The sequence below is a fragment of the Lepidochelys olivacea genome (genome assembly GCF_965140295.1).
Source record: "Lepidochelys olivacea isolate rLepOli2 genome assembly, chromosome: 1".
Taxonomy (NCBI): Eukaryota; Metazoa; Chordata; order Testudines; family Cheloniidae; genus Lepidochelys; species Lepidochelys olivacea.
The window spans coordinates 66,561,457-66,580,777 of NC_140411.1; positions in this window are offsets into that span (position 1 = coordinate 66,561,457).

The window sequence follows — 19,321 nt, forward strand, 5'->3', positions numbered from 1 at the left end:
CAGGAGGAGGCACTGGACTGGGGCACAGAGTTGGGGTGTGGGCTACAGGCGGCACTTACCTCAGGAGGCTCCCTGGAAGCTGCCGGCATTTCCCTCTGTCTCCTAGACAGAGGCGCAGCCTGGCAGCTCAGTGCACTGTCCCTTCCTGCAGGCATTGCCCCTGCAGCTACCATTGGCCATGGTTCCTGACCAATGGGAGCTGTGGTAGGGAGCAGCATGCGGAGCACCGGTGGCCACCTCTAAGCCTAGGAGCCAGAGGGAGATGCCGGCAGTTTTCTGGGAGCCATGTGGAGCCAGGAAGGCACCCTCCCTGCCCCGCTGTGGGTGGCCAACTGGACTTTTAACAGCCCGGTCAGCGCTGTTTATTGGAGCCACCAGGGTCCCTTTTCAACTGGGCATTCCCTAAATTGATGCATATTGCAGGATCAGGGCCTTAGCTCTATCTTATCTGAAGTCATGCAGTGTGTCTGAGGATTGAGGCCTAAACTCTATTATCTAAAATCAATGGGACTTCATAGTGGTTCATTAGTCCCCAGTGGGCCATCAATTTGATGACTGGTGCTTTTAACTAGTACTTATTTACAAGCTAAACAGTTACTATAGCTATTATTTTTTTTGTTATTTTCTTTTATGTTGTTTGAGAGTGAGAAGATAAAGATATAGGGTCTGAGGATAATAATGTAATAGAAAGAGTAAAAGAGAGATGACTTTTTTTTTTAGACCTGTCTCTACCACATATTCTTCCACTCTCTCCTCCCACTTCCAAATCCTTCATTTTTAAAGAGGCAGAGCGAAATATTTCCAACACAGCTACAAACAGTAGAGGCAGGTTGAAATTCAAGCAACAGCAGCTGCTTTTCCTCGCACTAACCAGACCCATCAACTCAATCAAATTTTCTCAACTCAAGAAGGTTCAGCTTTGGAGTAATCCACCAACATTCTGCTCAACCGTATTCAAAATACTCATTAAAGTAATTTCCATGAGAGGGCTTCCGCTTATTTAGCCACCTATCAACCATCGGCTGTTGTCGCTCTGAGTCAGCCTCAGCCACTGTGCTGACTCATATTACTAATACTAGATCATAGAGTCATAGAATACCAGGGTTGGAAGGGACCTCAGGAGTTCATCTAGTCCAAGCCCCTGCTCAAAGCAGGACCAATCCCTAATTAAATCATCCCAGCCAGGGCTTTCTCAAGCCTGACCTTAAAAACTTCTAAGGAAGGAGATTCTACCACCTCCCTAGGTAACGCATTCCAGTGTTTCACCACCCTCCTAGTGAAAAAGTGTTTCCTAGTATCCAACCTAAATCTCCCCCACTGCAACTTGAGACCATTACTCCTTGTCCTGTCCTCTTCTACCACTGAGAATAGTCTAAAACCATCCTCTCTGGAACCACCTCTCAGGTAGTTGAAAGCAGCTATCAAATCCCCCCTCATTCTTCTCTTCTGCAGACTAAACAATCCCAGTTCCCTCAGCCTCTCCTCATAAGTCATGTGTTCCAGACCCCTAATCATTTTTGTTGCCCTTCGCTGGAATCTCTCCAATTTATCCACATCCTTCTTGTAGTGTGGGGCCCAAAACTGGACACAGTACTCCAGATGAGGCCTCACCAATGTCGAATAGAGGGGGATGATCACGTCCCTCGATCTGCTCGCTATGCCCCTATTTATACATCCCAAAATGCCATTGGCCTTCTTGGCAACAAGGGCACACTGCTGACTCATATCCAGCTTCTCGTCCACTGTCACCGCTAGGTCCTTTTCCGCAGAACTGCTGCCTAGCCATTCGGTCCCTAGTCTGTAGCTGTGCATTGGGTTCTTCCATCCTAAGTGCAGGACCCTGCACTTATCCTTATTGAACCTCATCAGATTTCTTTTGGCCCAATCCTCCAATTTGTCTAGGTCCCTCTGTATCCTATCCCTGCCCTCCAGCGTATCTACCACTCCTCCTAGTTTAGTATCATCTGCAAATTTGCTGAGAGTGCAATCCAGACCATCCTCCAGATCATTTATGAAGATATTGAACAAAACCGGCCCCAGGACCTACCCCTGGGGCACTCCACTTGACACCGGCTGCCAACTAGACATGGAGCCATTGATCACTACCCGTTGAGCCCGACAATCTAGCCAACTTTCTACCCACCTTATAGTGCATTGCTACCATCACAAGCACAGATTGGGTAAGTCAAGGGGCAAAGTTGCAGAAGGAAAACATTCCTATTGTGACATTGAAAATGACCTGAGTCATGTTGATAATTTGATGATAACATATTGTGTGTTGTAGAAGATCCTTCAGAATTCAGACCTTAAACAGGAACAGATGGAAAATTATAATGGCAACGGACAATTTTTATTTGTTCTTGATAAATTTCTTTAAAGCTAGTTAATCTTTCCCCTCCCCCCCAATGATTAATAGTAATGGACATTGGCCAAAATTTCCAAACCATACTTAATAAAGTTAGGTGCCTAAATCCCTACTTAGGAAGACCTCATTTTCAGACGTGGTATATATATACATGCAGCTCATATTGAATTCAGTGAGAATTATGAGTGCTCAGGCCTCTGAAAATAAGGCCATATTTATTTTGATGCCTAAACACAGATTTAATCTTGCTTCTCTTCTGACACCCAAGTGTTAAACCATTGGGTGCAACATATTTAAAACTCCTGAATGATAGCCTCCTAAATAAAGCTAAACAGAATTAAAAAGTGAATTTTTCAGGGCTCTCGATGCTGATATTGAAAACAGATAATATGGCATTTTATAGTTATTTATTTGATTTCTAATGGGAGGGCTCAGCTGTTTATGTTCATTTTAAAACTTATTTATTTGATTTTATTTTTGTAATACTATCTTTCATTCGATGATGGAAAAAGGAGATGGTCTAGTCTCTGGGAATTTTTTCAAATGTATTTGAAGTTGAACTTACTGTTTAATAAAAGAGTAGGGCTGAAAACACAGGAAATTCAAATTTGTTTTCTAGGTGCATGGGCAGTGGCTATTCTCCCAATGTTCTTAAGATAATTCCATCTCCATATCCATTCACTGCTGGGTCTCTGTTGAATGCTGGTGCCAATTAGTAATAATTATTTTTATCAGTCTCTGGGTGGATTTTCTTTTGGTCCTTTGCATGTCAGTTTTCAACAAAAAAAGTAATGAGTAATTAATATCAAGCAAGTGAAATGGCCACCTTCCCAGATAGCAGCTGTCTCTCACACACTCCTGAACCACTATTTGAGTTTTGGAGAATATTACCACTTAACATCTTCCTCCCACAATATTAAGTATCTTTGAGTATGACTCTTGCTCCAACCTACATACTCTCCTACTTCCATGCCAAATATGAAAAATATTATATCCTTCCAAAAAATGCTAAAACAGAATAAAAATACCTTACAAGCAATTTCTAATAACCTGTTACTGGTAAAGGCACTCATGAAAAGATACAGAGTTTGCAAAATAAACTGAAACTGGTCATCATTCTGCAGTCTACCCCTATAGATATTATTGCCTAGGAGATATCTGTATGTGAGTGGCATAGAGCAGCAAAAATATGTGTTCTGAATGCTGCTCTAACTCCACCATCCATTTTAATTCCCTAGATGCACACATTTTATATATTATGGCCTAGATTATTAGTTGCACTGAATTTTCGTTCTGGTTCATTGATTTATCAGCTCAACCCCAAACATGGAGCAGGTTAGAGCAGCCTGTGGGCTTTTCTAGCATATATCAACTAGTAGCAATCCCCAGGGGACAGACAACCATCTATGAGTAGAAAGAAATTCAACATGCTCCGGTCATGCCTCTTCCCCAACATGGGGTGCTGCTATCATAGACTTTGTGGGATAAATCTCATGAATGCAATATTGGTGTAGAGCAGTGGTTCTCAAAGCTGGTCCGCCACTTGTTCAGGGAAAGTCCCTGGTGTGCCGGATTGGTTTGTTTACCCACTGTGTCCATAGGTTCTGCCGATCGCAGCTCCCACTGGCTGTGGTTTGCCGCTCCAGGCCAATGGGGGCTGCAGGAAGGGCAGCCAGCACGTCCCTTGGCCTGTGCCACTTCCTGCAGCCCCCATTGGCCTGGAGCAGCATAATGGGGGCTTTGAGAACCACTGGTGTAGAGGGTTATAGCTGGTTCAGGTAGGACAGTCAGGGGAAAAAAAACAGAGGAGGTGTTGCATTACGTATCAGGAATGTACACACTTGTTCAGAGATGCAGAAAGAGATGAAAGGCAGACCAGTTGAAAGTCTCTGTATGAAGCTAAAAGGGGGGAAATAGGGGCAACATCATGGTAGAGGCTCTACAGTAAACCACCAAATCAGGAAAAAGAGATGGATGAAGCATTTCTAGAACAAATAACATACATATACAAAACACAAAACCTGGTAACAATGAGGGATTTTAACTGCAGTTGGAAAAGTAAAACTAAATGGCAAAGCACGAAATGTCCAGTAAGTTCTTGGAATGTGTTTTGCACAACTTTTTTGTTTCAGAAGGTGGAGGAAGTAACTGGGGAATCACCATTTTAGACTTCATTCTGATGAATAGGAAGAAATTGGTAGCAAATCCGAAAGTGGAGTGCAATTTGGGTGAAAGTCATCATGAAATGATAGATGATATGATTTTAAAGAAAGGAAGGAGTTAGTGCAGTGGAATAGGACAGTGGACTTCAAAAAAGCAGATTTCAACAAATTCAGAAAATGGATAGATAAAATTTCCTGGGAAGAAAAGCTAAAGGGAAGAGTTCAGGAAAGCTGGCTGTTTGTCAAAGAGACAATATTAAAGGCACAAAAGCAAACCATCAATACGAAGGAAAGAAAAGAAAAATACTAAAAGACCAATGTTGCTCCATCAGGAACTCTTTAACAACCGAAACATGGAAAAAACTGTTAAGGATGAATACAAAAGAATAGCACAAGAATGTAGGGGCAAAACCAGAAAGGATTGGCACTAAATAAGTTACTTCTTGCAAGAGATATAAAAGACAACAATAAATTCTATAAATGCATTAGGGAGTTCTATAAATGCAATAGAAATATGAAGGAAAGTAAATCATCTACTTAGCTCAGAAAGAGAGCTAATAACTGATGTCATCAAGATAGCTGAAGTGTTTAATGCCTATTTTGATTTAGTTTTCATTATAAAGGTTAATGGTGACCAGACACTCAACATAATTAATATTAAAAACAAGAGGGAAGGAATGCATGCTAAAAATAGGAAAAAACAAGTGGAAGAATATTTAGATAAGATAGATGTATTCCAGTCGGCAGGTCCTGATAAGATTCATCGTAGGGTGCTTAAGTAGCTACTTGAAGGAATTCCAGAACCATTAGCAATTAATTATCTTTGAGAACTCATGAAGGATGGGTGAGGTAAACATATCTTAATTTTAGTAAGGCTTTTGATAGTTCCACAAGACATTCTCATAAGCAAATTAGGAAAATGTGTCCTAGATTAAATTACTGGTGCAAAACTGGTTTCAGAGTAACAGCCGTATTAGTCTGTATTCGCAAAAAGAAAAGGAGTACTTGTGGCACCTTAGAGACTAACCAATTTATTTGAGCATAAACTTTCGTGAGCTACAGCTCACTTCATCGGATGCATACTGTGGAAACTGCAGAAGACATTATATACACAGAGACCATATATACCTCCTCCCACCCCACTCTCCTGCTGGTAATAGCTTATCTAAAGTGATCACTCTCCTTACAATGTGTATGATAATCAAGGTGGGCCATTTCCAGCACAAATCCAGGTTCTTACCCCCCCCCCTCCAAAAAACCACACACACAAACTCACTCTCCTGCTGGTAATAGCTTATCCAAAGTGACCACTCTCCTTACAATGTGTATGAAAATCAAGGTGGGCCATTTCCAGCACAAATCCAGGTTTTCTCACCCCGCCCCCCAAACACACACACACACACACAAACTCACTCTCCTGCTGGTAATAGCTTATCCAAAGTGACCACTCTCCCTACAATGTGTATGATAATCAAGGTGGGCCATTTCCAGCATAAATCCAAGTTTAACCAGAATGTCTGGGGTGGGGGGGTAGGAAAAAACAAGGGGAAATATCCCCCCTCCCCAGACATTCTGGTTAAACTTGGATTTATGCTGGAAATGGCCCACCTTGATTATCATACACATTGTAGGGAGAGTGGTCACTTTGGATAAGCTATTACCAGCAGGAGAGTGAGTTGGTGGGGGGGGGGGTTTGAGAAAACCTGGATTTGTGCTGGAAATGGCCCACCTTGATTATCATGCACATTGTAAGGAGAGTGGTCACTTTGGATGGGCTATTACCAGCAGGAGAGTGAGTTTGTGTGTAGGGGGCGGAGGGTGAGAAAACCTGGATTTGTGTTGGAAATGGCCCAACTTGATTATCATACACATTGTAAGGAGAGTGATCACTTTAGATAAGCTATTACCAGCAGGAGAGTGGGGTGGGAGGAGGTATTGTTTCATGGTCTCCGTGTATATAATGTCTTCTGCAGTTTCCACAGTATGCATCCGATGAAGTGAGCTGTAGCTCACGAAAGCTTATGCTCAAATAAATTGGTTAGTCTCTAAGGTGCCACAAGTACTTCTTTTCTTGTTGCAAAACTGTTTGAAAGACCATACTCAGAGTAGTTATCAATGGTTCATTTTCAAACTGGGAGAACATATCTGGTGGGGTCTCACTGGGGTCTGTCCTGAGTCCAGTACTATTCAATATTTTCATTAATGAACTGGATAATGGTGTGAAGAGTATGCTTATAAAATTTGTGGACAACGCCAAGCTCTGAGGGCTTGCAAGCACTTTGGAGGACAGGATTAGAATTCAAAACAACTTTGGCAAATTAGAGAACTGGTCTGAAATCAACAAGATGAAATTCCATAGAGATGTGTAAAGTACTACACATAGGAAGGAAGAGTCAAATGCAAAACTACAAAATGGGGAATAACAGCCTAGAGTTGTAGTACTGCTGAAAAGTATCTGGGAGCTACGGTAGATGACAAATTAAATATGAGTAAACAATGTGATGCAGTTGCAAAACAGACTTAAAATATTTCTGGGATGTATTAACAAGACTGTCGTATGTAAGACATGGAAGGTAACTGTCCCCTATGAGGCCAAAGCTGGAGTACTGTGTCCAGTTCTGGTTGCTACACTTCAAGAAAGATGCAGACAAACTGGAGAGAATCCAGAGGAGAACAACAACAACAAGTTTAAAAACTGGGCACATTTGGTCTTGATAAAAGACTGCTATTAGGGGGCCTTTATAATAGTTTTCAAAATGTTAAGGGCTGTTATTAAGAGTACTGTGATCAATTGCTCTCCATGTTCACTGAAAATAGGGCAAGAAGTAATGGGCTTAATCTTCAGCAAGGGAGATTTGGGCTAGATAATAGGAAAAACTTTCTAACTATAAGGATAGTTAAGCACTGGAATAGGCTTCCATGATGCTTTGGAGTTCATCTCAGACCATAAGTTGTTGTGTATCCTCCTGGCCTGTAATCCTGGGTGTCTCTGTGCTGTGCTGCCTTGGTTCAGATCCCTGACAGCAGCAGCATGCTCACAACACAATAGCCTCCACAAGCATGGGTTACTTCTTGCAGAGTGACCTCCAACAACCTTCCAGTCCCACACTTCCTCCAAACCATCTGTCCAGTAGTGTCCAACCCTGTCACTTAACACTTCCAGTAATGATTAAATTCACAGCTCCCTTAAAGCAGCTCATTACCTTAACTTACACTCTAGTTTAATCAAGCACTGAATTGGTGTATAGTAAAAGTAAATGAAAAGTCATAGGATTAACTGATTCCAAGTATAAGAAATAAAAGATAGCAAGGGCTACCAACAAACAAAAGTATAAAAACATTTCTAAGCCCTGGTCTACACTACAAGTTTAGGTCGAATTTAGTAGCGTTAGATTGATTTAACCCAGCTCCCATCCATACAACGAAGCCATTTACTTAGACTTAAAGGGCTCTTAAAATCGATTTCTGTACTCCTCCTCCGACGAGGGGATTAGTGTTGAAATCGACCTTGCCGGGTCAAATTTGAGGTAGTGTGGTCACAATTAGATGGTATTGGCCTCCAGGGGTTATCCCAGAGTGCTCCATTGTGACCGCTCTGGATAGAATTCTCAACTCAGTTACACTGGCCAGGTAGACAGGAAAAGACCCGCAAACTTTTGAATCTCATTTCCTGTTTGGCCAGTGTGGCAAGCTGCAGGTGAGTGCAGATCTCATCAGCAGAGGTGACCATGATGGAGTCCCAGAATCGCAAAAGAGCTCCAGCATGGACCGAACAGGAGGTACAGGATCTGATCGCTGTGTGGGGAGACGAATCCATGCTATCAGAACTCCATTCCAAAAGATGAAATGCCCAAACATTTGAAAAAAATCTCCAAGGGCAGGAAGGATGGAGGCTATAACAGGGACCCGCAGCAGTGCCGCATGAAACTTAAGGTGCTCAGGCAAGCCTACCAAAAAACCAGAGAGGCAAACAGCCGCTTGGGGTCAGAGCCCCAGACACGCTGCTTCTATGATGAGCTGCATGCCATTCTCGGGGGTGCAGCCACCACTACCCCACCCCTGTACTTTGACTCCATCAACGGATTATCACGCAACACAGATGCACATTTTGGGGATGAGGAAGATGAGGAGGAGGAGGTTGAAAATAGCGCACAGCAAGCAAGCGGAGAAACCATTTTCCCTGAGAGCCAGGAACTGTTTCTCACCCTGGACCTGGAGCCAGTACCCCCCGAACCTACCCCAGGTGGGCTCCCGGGCTCCAACAGGCAGAGAAGGCACCTCTGGTGAATGTACCTTTGTAAATATAATACATGGTTTAAAAGCAAGCGTGTTTAATGATTAATTTGCAGCCAGTACAGCTACTGGAGAAGTCTGTTAAAGTGTCTGGGGATGGAGCGGAAATCTCCAGGGACATCTCCATAAAGCTCTCCTGGATGTACTCCCAAAGCCTTTGCAAAAGGTGTCTGGGGAGGGCAGCTTTATTCCATCCTCCATGGTAGGACACTACCACACCAAGCCAGTAGCACGTAGTCTGAAGTCATTGCATAACAAAGCATGGTAGCGTATGGTCCCGGTGTTTGCTGGCATTCAAGCAACATCCGTTCTTTATCGCTCTGTGTTATCTTCAGGAGAGTGATATCATTCATAGATTCATAGATAATAAGGTCAGAAGGGACCATTATGATCATCTAGTCTGACCTCCTGCACAACGCAGGCCACAGAATTTCACCCATCCACTCCTGCGAAAAACCTCTCACCTATGTCTGAGCTATTGAAGTCCTCAAATGGTGGTTTAAAGACTTCAAGGAGCAGAGAATCCTCCAGCAAGTGACCCATGCCCCATGCTACAGAGGAAGGTGAAAAATCTCCAGGGCCTCCTCCAATCTGCCCTGGAGGAAAATTCCTTCCCGACCCCAAATATGGCGATCAGCTAAACCTTGAGCATATGGGCAAGATTCATCAGCCAGATACCCAGGAAAGAATTTTTTGTAGTAACTCAGATCCTACCCCATCTAACATCCCATCACAGGCCATTAGGCCTATTTACCATGAATATTTAAAGATCAATTAATTACCAAAATTATGTTATCCCATCATACCATCTCCTCCACAAACTTATCGAGTTTAATCTTAAAGCCAGATAGATCTTTTGCCCCCACTGCTTCCCTTGGAAGGCTATTCCAAAACTTCACTCCTCTGATGGTTAGAGATCTTCGTCTAATTTCAAGTCTAAACTTCCCAATGACCAGTTTATATCCATTTGTTCTTGTGTCCACATTGGTACTGAGCTTAAATAATTCCTCCCTCTCTGGTATTTATCCCTCTGATATACTTATAGAGAGCAATCATATCTCCCCTCAACTTTCTTTTAGTTAAGCTAAACAAGCCAAGTTCCTTGAGTCTCCTTTCATAAGACAAGTTTTCCATTCCTCGGATCATCCTAGTAGCCCTTTTCTGTACCTGTTCCAGTTTGAATTCATCCTTCTTAAACATGGGACACGAGAACTGCACACAGTATTCCAGGTGAGGTCTCACCAGTGCCTTGTATAATGGTACTAAATCCTCCTTATCTCTACTGGAAATACCTCGCCTGATGCATCCCAAGACCACATTAGCTTTTTTCACGGCCATATCACATTCATGGTCAATTTGTTAGTCTCTAAGGTGCCACAAGTCCTCCTTTTCTTTTTGCGAATACAGACTAACACAGCTGCTATTCTGAAACCTGGTTGAAATAGGGTACTTTTATTAAGGGGACATTCAGAGGTGACCGTTCCTGCTGGGCTGTTTGCCTGTGGCTTAACAGAAAACTTCCCCGCTGTTAGCCACGCGGTGGGGGGATGGGTGAACCGATCATCCCAGAGAATTGGGTGGGTGTGAGTGTGTGTGTGTGGGGGGGGGTAGTTGGGTTTGTGCTGCATGTTAACCTGAAAACTGCAGCCCCTCCTTTTAAATTGCCAGCCCATTTTAAATGGCCAGCCCAAAGGCTGTTTGGTATGGGAAATGAGGGCACTACTGTTTGAAACCATTCCCACATGTTATGAAGGCTAAAGAAGCCAAAAGATTGTGGCTTACCATGGCTGCCTGCAAGCCAAATTATGTGGCCCGCTGGCCCTGCGTGTGTGATCTCTCACACCAAACCAGCAGACCCTCAATATAAGAGGCAAAGTGCGACCTTGTACCGAATGCACATGTGCTATGTAATGTTAACAGCAAGGTTCACCCTGAAAGAGTCTACCCATTGTTCTCTAAATGTGTCTTTTAACTACTACTCTCCCTTTTTATTTTCCTCCCACAGCTGCAAATGGTTCTGCGCTCACACTATCATCTCCTTCCCAGAGGCTAGCGAAGATTAGAAGGCAAAAAAAAGCACTCATGATGAAATGTTCTCTTTCATGAGCTCATGCAGTCCTCTCACACTGAAAGACCCCAACAGAATGCATGGAGGCAAACAATGTTAGAGTCCAGGGAAGCACAATATGAATGCGAGGACAGGTGGTGGGTTGAAGATGATAGGTGGCATCAGCTTGCTGACAGAAGGCAGGAGTCAATGCTGAGGCTACTGAAGGATCAAACTGATATGCTCTGGCATATGGTTGAGGTACAGGAAAGGCAGCATGAGCACAGATCACTGCTACAGCCCCTGTGTAACCAACCGCCCTCCTCCCCAAGTTCCATAGCCTCCTCACCCAGACACCCAAGAACGCGGGGGGAGGAGGGGGACCCTCCGGGCACCCAACCACTCCACCCCAGAGGACTGCGCAAGCAACAGAAAGCTGACATTCAATAAGTTTTAAAGTGCAGTGTGGCCTTGTCCTTCCCTCCTCCCCACCCCTCCCGGGCTACATTGACAGTTAACCCCCTATTTGTGTGATGAATTAATAAAGAATGCATGAATTTGAAGCAACAATGACTTTATTGCCTCTGCAAGCAGTGATCAAAGGGGAGGGGAGGGTGATTAGCTTACAGGGAAGTAGAGTGAACCCAGGGGTGGGGGGTTTCATCAAGGAGAAACAAACAGAACTTTCACACCATAGCTAGGCCAGTCATGAAACTGGTTTTCAAAGCTTCTCTGATGCGCACCGTGCTCTCCTGTACTCTTCCCAGACATGATGCGCCCTGGTGTCTGGCTGCGTGTAATCAGCAGCCAGACGATTTGCCTCAACCTCCCACCCCACCATAAACTTCTCCCCCTTACTCTCACAGATATTGTGGAGCGCACAACAAACAGTAATAACAATGGGAATATTGGTTTCGCTGGGGTCTGAGTCAGTAAAATGCGCCAGGGCTCTTTTAAACGTCCAAATGCACATTCTACCACCATTCTGCACTTGCTCAGCCTATAGTTGAACAGCTCCTGACTACTGTCCAGGCTGCCTGTGTATGGCTTCATGAGCCAAGGCATTAAGGGGTAGGCTGGGGCCCCAAGGATAATTATAAGCATTTCAACATCCCCAACAGTTATTTTCTGGTGTGGGAAGAAAGTCCTTTCCTGCAGCTTTTGAAACAGACCAGAGTTCCTGAAGATGTGAGCATCATGTACCTTTCCTGGCCATCCCACGTTGATGCTGGTGAAACATCCCTTGTGATCCACCAGTGCTTGCACCACCATTGAAAAGTACCCCTTGCGGTTTATGTACTGGCTGCCTTGGTGGTCTGGTCCCAAGATAGGGATATGGGTTCCGTCTATGGCCCCACCACAGTTAAGGAATCCCATTGAAGCAAAGCCATCCACTGTGACCTGCACATTTCCCAAAGTAACTACCCTTGATAGCAGCAGCTCAGTGATTGCATTGGCTACTTGGATCACAGCAGGCCCCACAGTAGATTTGCCCACTCCAAATTGATTCCCGACTGACTGGTAGCTGTCTGGCATTGCAAGCTTCCACAGGGCTATTGCCACTCACTTGTGAACTGTGAGGGCTGCTCTCAACTTGGTATTCTGGCTCTTCAGGGCAGGGGAAAGCAAGTCACAAAGTTCCATGAAAGTGCCCTTACGCATGAAAAAGTTTCGCAGCCATTGGGAATCGTCCCAGACCTGCAACACTATGCGGTCCCACCAGTCTGTGCTTGTTTCCCGGGCCCAGAATCTGCATTCCATGGCATGAACCTGCCCCATTACCACCATGATGTCCACATTGCTGGGGCCCGTACTTTGAGAGAAGTCTGTGTCCATGTCCTCATCACTCTCCTCACCGCGCTGCCGTTGCCTACTCTCCTGCTTTTGCAGGTTCTGGTTCTGCATATACTGCTGGATAATGCGCATGGTGTTCAGAATGGACATAATTGCTGCGGTGATCTGAGCGGGCTCCATGCTTGCTGTGGTATGGCGTCTGCAGGAGAGCACAGTGGCAGTGGAAGCGGTGGGTGGATGACAATGCTGACAGCAATATGGCGCCCACACAGAAAAAGGCATGAAATGATTGTCGGCCACTGCTTTGATGGAGGGAGGGGGTAAGCAAGGGATAGGCTGGCAGCAGACAGTGCAGTACAACTACTAGCTTTCATCATCTCCTGGATGCTTGCGGTGCTGCTGGCTGGGAGAGCTGACTGACCCCCTCAAGGATGGAGCTCACAACCCTGGGTTTAGCAGGCCAACGCTCAAACCACTGAGCTCTCCCTCTGCCAATATTCCAGGCAGGACTCAATCTCCATTAGACAAAACTTAAAGAAGAGAATGACCTGAGTCATTCCCATTTATGTCCAGGTGCCCCTGACAGGCCTCACTGAGGCCCGACAAGAGCACCCAGGAGATGACGAGGACGGCTACCAGTCGTAATGCACCATCTGCTGCCACAAGGCAATGAGCTGCTGCTGTGTAGCAATGCAGTCCCACATCTGCCAGCACCCAGACGTACGGTGACGGTAGCTGAGCGGGCTCCATGCTTACCGTGGTATGGCATCTGCATGGGTAACCCAGGAAAAAAGGCGTGAAATGATTGTCTGCCGTTGTTTTCATGGAGGGGGGGTGGGGGGCCTGACAACATGTACGCAGAACCATCCGCAACAATGTGTTTTGCCCCATCAGGCATTGGGATCTCAACCCAGAATTCCAATGGGCTGCGGAGACTGCGGGAACTGTTGGGTAGCTACCCACAATGCAACAGTCTGGAAGTCAATGCTAGCCTCGGAACTGTGGATGCACTCCGCCGAGTTAATGGTCTTAAGAGGGGACACTCACAATCAACTTTATAAAATTAATTTCTAAAAAGCGACTTCTATAAATTCGATCTAATTCCGTAGTGTAGACATAGCCTTCTAAAACTTGATTTAAACTAGAGTCTCTTGTTCAAAGAAGTGTTTCTCTCCAAATCTCTTTTCCAGCATGGCTGAGCAGACTCTTTGGCCAGAATCCTTCACAAAGCTCAAAGTGTTTGGCTTCTTTGTCTCTTTAGGCGAAGGATGCTAAGATGGCAAGTTGAAGCTGGCAGAACCACATTTCTTTGCCACATTTCTTAATCCAGGTTTGGATTAGGTACTGCTTACCAAATCCATTTTAAGAACATATTTCTGGCACATAGCTATTAAGTCCTTTGTGGGCCTACCTTACATACATCACACAAAGATATTAATGATCCATAACTTATTAATTTCAGTGATATTTACATGCCACCTTTTGGTATATATCATGATAACTGTGTGCCCACTGGCATTGGGGTGCACTTAGGGTCACAGTTTCCAAAGGAGGTTGCAGAATCCCAGGCACTGTAGGTTTTTAAGAATGGGCTAGACAAACTCCTGTCAGGGATGATTTAAGTTTACTGGATGCTGCAATGCAGGGGTCTGGACGAGGCCGCTCAAATGCCATTCTAGCCGTACATTTCTATTCTATTTCCATTTCCTGTGGGTTGACAGACCAATGTTAGGGACATGACTGTGATTTTATATTTAGGTATAGCTCTTGTGATTGTAGTTGTAGAGCTATTTAATAAGCTAGGCATCATTCACTAAAAAAGAAAAGAAAAAAACCCACACAGAGAAGGTCAGATTAATTAAAGATTATGAGGGAATAAACCAAGGATGGTGAGTTCTGCTGAATTTTAGAGGAACTGGATTAGGAACTCTAGCACATTTCTAAAGCATCTCTGTCTCTCCTGTGTTCATACCAACAAGACATTCTGAGGACCAAATTTCAAACGTGTATCAAACCTACAACTGGACTCATAAATCCATATTTAGGCATGTCAGCCAGCATTTACATATCTGTATATAGATTTTGAAGCCTAAATTAAGGTACTTATGTTTCAAAATTTAGCTCTGTGTGGTGGTAAAGTAACTCACATTAATCGATTTCTTCAGCTATTTCATTAGTTCCACCATATGTCAGGTAGGTTTCTATTTTAGATCTTCTTGCCCATTTTTTCTCATAAAATGTTGCCTCAATCCTTTCCCCTCATGTATAAAGCTGGATTTTTAATTATTTAAATTATTGTTCTTAAGGAGTTTTGTTTCATTTGGGCTATTTATAATTTAAATGTATTAAGATAAATACTTTCCAATTAACTACGTAACAGCAATTTTTAGATTCCATAATTAGCAGCTTCGCAGTTATTCCTGACAGCAATTGTACTGTATGCACACAGGAGCAAATTAGCAAGACACTTAAACCTTGCCGAGTAAAGAAACTCAAGCAATATTTAGCAGTGGATACAGTAGGTTAACCTGCATCCATGATATATACTTCCTGATTATTTAGCATTTCAGAACAAAATGAACACGAAACAAGATTATGAAACTTCTATGTGAAAAATGTGTTTGTGAAGGACACGGTTTATCACCTCCGCTAGACAGGATAAGGGCATGATTTTAATCTCACACCAATGTAAATGAGGAGTAATTTAACTTCAGTGGACTGGATTCTTTTCTCATTTATGCTTAACTTATACCAATGTTGCAGAGAGATCATAATCATGCCCTTGGTTTGAGAAAGAATGAATTTAGTTAAGAATTTGCCCCCTGTGACCTCCTAATCTGTCTGCCGGATCTCTTTATATCTAACCTCTCTCATCACAACATTCATCTCTCTACCCACAAAGTGATATCTCTGGTTTAGCTTTTTCATGTTGTTCCCTCTCTCTTTCCCTTCAGAAAACTGTTAATAACACATAAGTATCAAAAAATGTGGGTAAGTGACAAGGACACATCAAAATGCCAACTGACTATTGTGCTCTCTCCAACTAACAACATTTTGTATTAGTAGTATGTGACCTTGTTTGAAAGAAGGGATCCGTTAAATAAAAGCTCACACTGATCCCTCTGCTTCTGCATGTGGAGAAGATGTGTATATTTTATGTATAACATTACTTATCACACCACAAATGTGCATAGCATTTTATGGTACAGATAAAGATAGATTTCCTGCCACAGTCTAAATTGAAATGGGAACAGATAAAATGTAACACAGGGAGGGGTGGCAGAGGATATGTCATGTGATTATGCGGTCACTTGGAATGCTAGTACCTGTGTGCGTATTTGTGTGTAAACGTGTAGTTTATGTTTATGTAATATAAAACACCCATTGTACCACAGACATTTAGTTTCACACAATACGAATATGTAACAATGCATGACAAACAGAAATATATTAAAATAAATTCAGGATTTTAGCCCATTCCACTTTTGCATATTGTTACATGTCCTGGTTATAACTGGAAGTGTCAAAATACTCCAAAACAGCCTCTCTTCCTGTATATCCTACCCCGTCAGAAAGGTGGAGTACCAAAAATTTCACAAGAAGCTTATTTCAGGGAGAGTTCCAGGCCAATTTTGAAGACCTAGGAAATATGGATGATTTGGCTGCTTTGGGGTCCTTTTATGTTCCACAGTGAACATCAAACCTTGTAAAGTTCACAACATAATTCAGGTGATAAAAAAAACATGAAGCCAGAGACAATCTTGCCAGCTTCTCTCAAACCACTTGACATTGTACAACACCATTGGGAAAACAGTAAATTCAAATATACGGACTATAAAAGACATATAGTGGACTCATCACAACTCAAATCAAGTAGATCAGGCCAGGCCTACAAAGACAGCCGGATGTGATATTGGGTATTTATTAGATGACAATACTTCTCCTGAGTCAGGACTGACCCATGCATCAATTTACTGTTGAGGGCTCTTGACTTTCAGATTAAACCAAAGTACGACAAATTTTGTCTCACATTCTTCATATTTAGCTTCCTCATGAAATTTCAGTTGCATGTTGCATATCGTATTGTTCTTTACCCTTTCTCGTAATGTCTGCTGTTAAGTATTTGCTGTGTTTCACCCTAGAGGTGGGTGAAGTGGCTTCTTTAAATCTTATGCTTACCTCTGAAAGGTATTGTGAGGATTACTTATTGCTTTGAAGACTGGGACTTTTAAGGTTCTTTTACAGATATAAATAAAGTGGCATGGAGAATTGCAAAGTATTATTATTATACAGTTATATACCTTGTCTATAGAAGCACCTGAGAATATTTTGTGATGCTGGCAGACCAGATGTCAGCTCTTCCACAAATTGCAGGCATTAGCTAAGAGCTAACACACTCATAGATGGAGAACAGACCAGTTCACCTGTATGTTAGCTTTCCGCAAAAGAGGTATTTGTTTTCTAAACATTTATTTAGTGTTTAGACTCTGTGAAATGCTTGTTTGTTGCTGCATGCATTAATCTCACTTGTAATGTCTGTAGTTCATACTGTAAGAAAATATATAAGTTTTGCTTTTAACTTTGAAACTGTTTGCTCTGAACTTGTGAACCCAGGCACTGGAATCATCCTCCCTGCGGATCCAGAAGGACATTCAAAATCACATGGGCCAACCAGGAATATCACAATACAAAGGATTGGTTAATGGTCCTATCCCACTTGGGAAATGCTACATGCAAGGAAGTTCCTCCTGTGGACTTGGAAGCTGAATGAAGGACAAAGTGACAGGAACATTTTCTCTTTTTAGCTATTTGAACTCTGACAGGGTGTGATGGTTTACGCTCCTAGGGTCAGGGCAGCATGGCCTAGCAGCCAAAGTCTATGGAGCGGCCGTTAGGTGCAGGGCAGAGCGGCCTAATGGCCCAAGTTCAATGGGGGTGGAGCACCCATCAAGGGGTGTGGCAGCCCCAGTAGTGGGGCCCGAGCCCACCTTACTCCACCAGGCCCCAACCTAGGGCCCTAACAGTGGAGTAGCACTTTGCCACTGACTCAGCGGGGGGTCCTACCAAAACACGCTGAGGTTTCCCGGGTGGGAGCCACAACTCCGTCACCCTTCCTGGGTCACTTCCTACCAGTCTCTGCGCTGGGGTCTCCCATGCGCCTTCGGATTCTCCGTGGACAGTTGGACCGGCCTCCTCCTTTGGCTCCTCCAGTCGCTGGGGTTCAAGTGGGCCCAGGGAGGCTCTGATTCCCAGTGCAGTCAGGGGCTGTGGCCGGCCCTCTGCAGGAGCTTCCCAGACAGGTCCTTCCCCTGCGGCTGCCCACCCCAAATGAGCTGGGTTTACTCCCTTTATACTGCTAGAGCATTTGGAGCCTGCCCAGTCCCGCCAGGGAGGCGGGACTTCCGTTGTCAATAATATGGGCTTAACCCTGTCTGGGCTAATGTGGGGTAAGCAGACCCTGTCTCACAGGGTCAGAGACTAAACTGAAGCCAGAGATCCCCAGGGGCTGCCTCCTGGGTCTTCCCTGAAAGACACTTTGAATTGACAGATCACCACAACTCTGTCACTCTGTGGAGTTAGATGGTAACTCATTTGTTTGTATAGGTTTGCTTGCTTTACTTGTAGATAACCCTCTTATTCCTTTTTCCTAGTTCATAAACCTTTATATAATTTATTACAGATTGGCTACAGGCATTGTCTTTGATGTAAGGTGTTGGGTACCAATTGATCTGGGTAAGTGATTGGTCTTCTGGGACAGGATGCAACCTGAATATTATGTGATTTTTGATGTAAGTGACCATTTGTCATGAAGTCCAGTTTGTCTGGGTGGCTAGATAGACTGAAGTGTCCAAGGGGACTGTCTGTGACTTTATGGTAAGACTGTTACAGTGATCTAGGCATTCATATTTGTTGCTGGCTTAGTGAAATCTAATTATAGAACACACCACCAGTCTGGGGGGTGTCTGCCCTATTTTTGACAGTCTGCCCTAAGGTAGGTTTCAGAGTAGCAGCCGGGTTAGTCTGTATTCACAAAAAGAAAAGGAGTACTTGTGGCACCTTAGAGACTATCCAATTTATTTGAGCATAAGCTTTCGTGATCTACAGCTCACTTCATCGGTAGTCACTCATGGTTATGAGCCACTGTAAACAGTGTGAATCTGGACAATTTCTCTGATAACCTCTGTGAACTGATGAGTCTGTATTGACAGAATAACTGACCCTTTCAGCACTGTGGGTGTTATTAAGCTGGAATGCATTATTGTCCCAGCACTATTCTGACTTTTCTTTGTAGCAATTTAAATGAAGCAACTCATGACCTAAATTAAAGAGATACTATTAGATTTTTCAGGCAAACACTTCAATCTACCTTATTTGTGTGCATCAACAAAGGTGTCAGAATACCTAGTTAGAGAACAATTGAGGATGACTGTATGCTTTTAGCCTACTCAGAGCAAGACCTGCAGACAATGACATTTCATTTTTTAGTTGCATCTGTAAACTTTGGCTAGCTAGTTCACATTCCAAAGATTGAGATTATGTATCAACCAGTGCTAAACAAACAATATGTGGAAACAAACACTGATATCAATATTGAAGCTGGAAAAACTGGGGGGGGCAGTGTGTGTGTGTGAGGGGGGAGAACTTAGCTGCCTTGCAAGT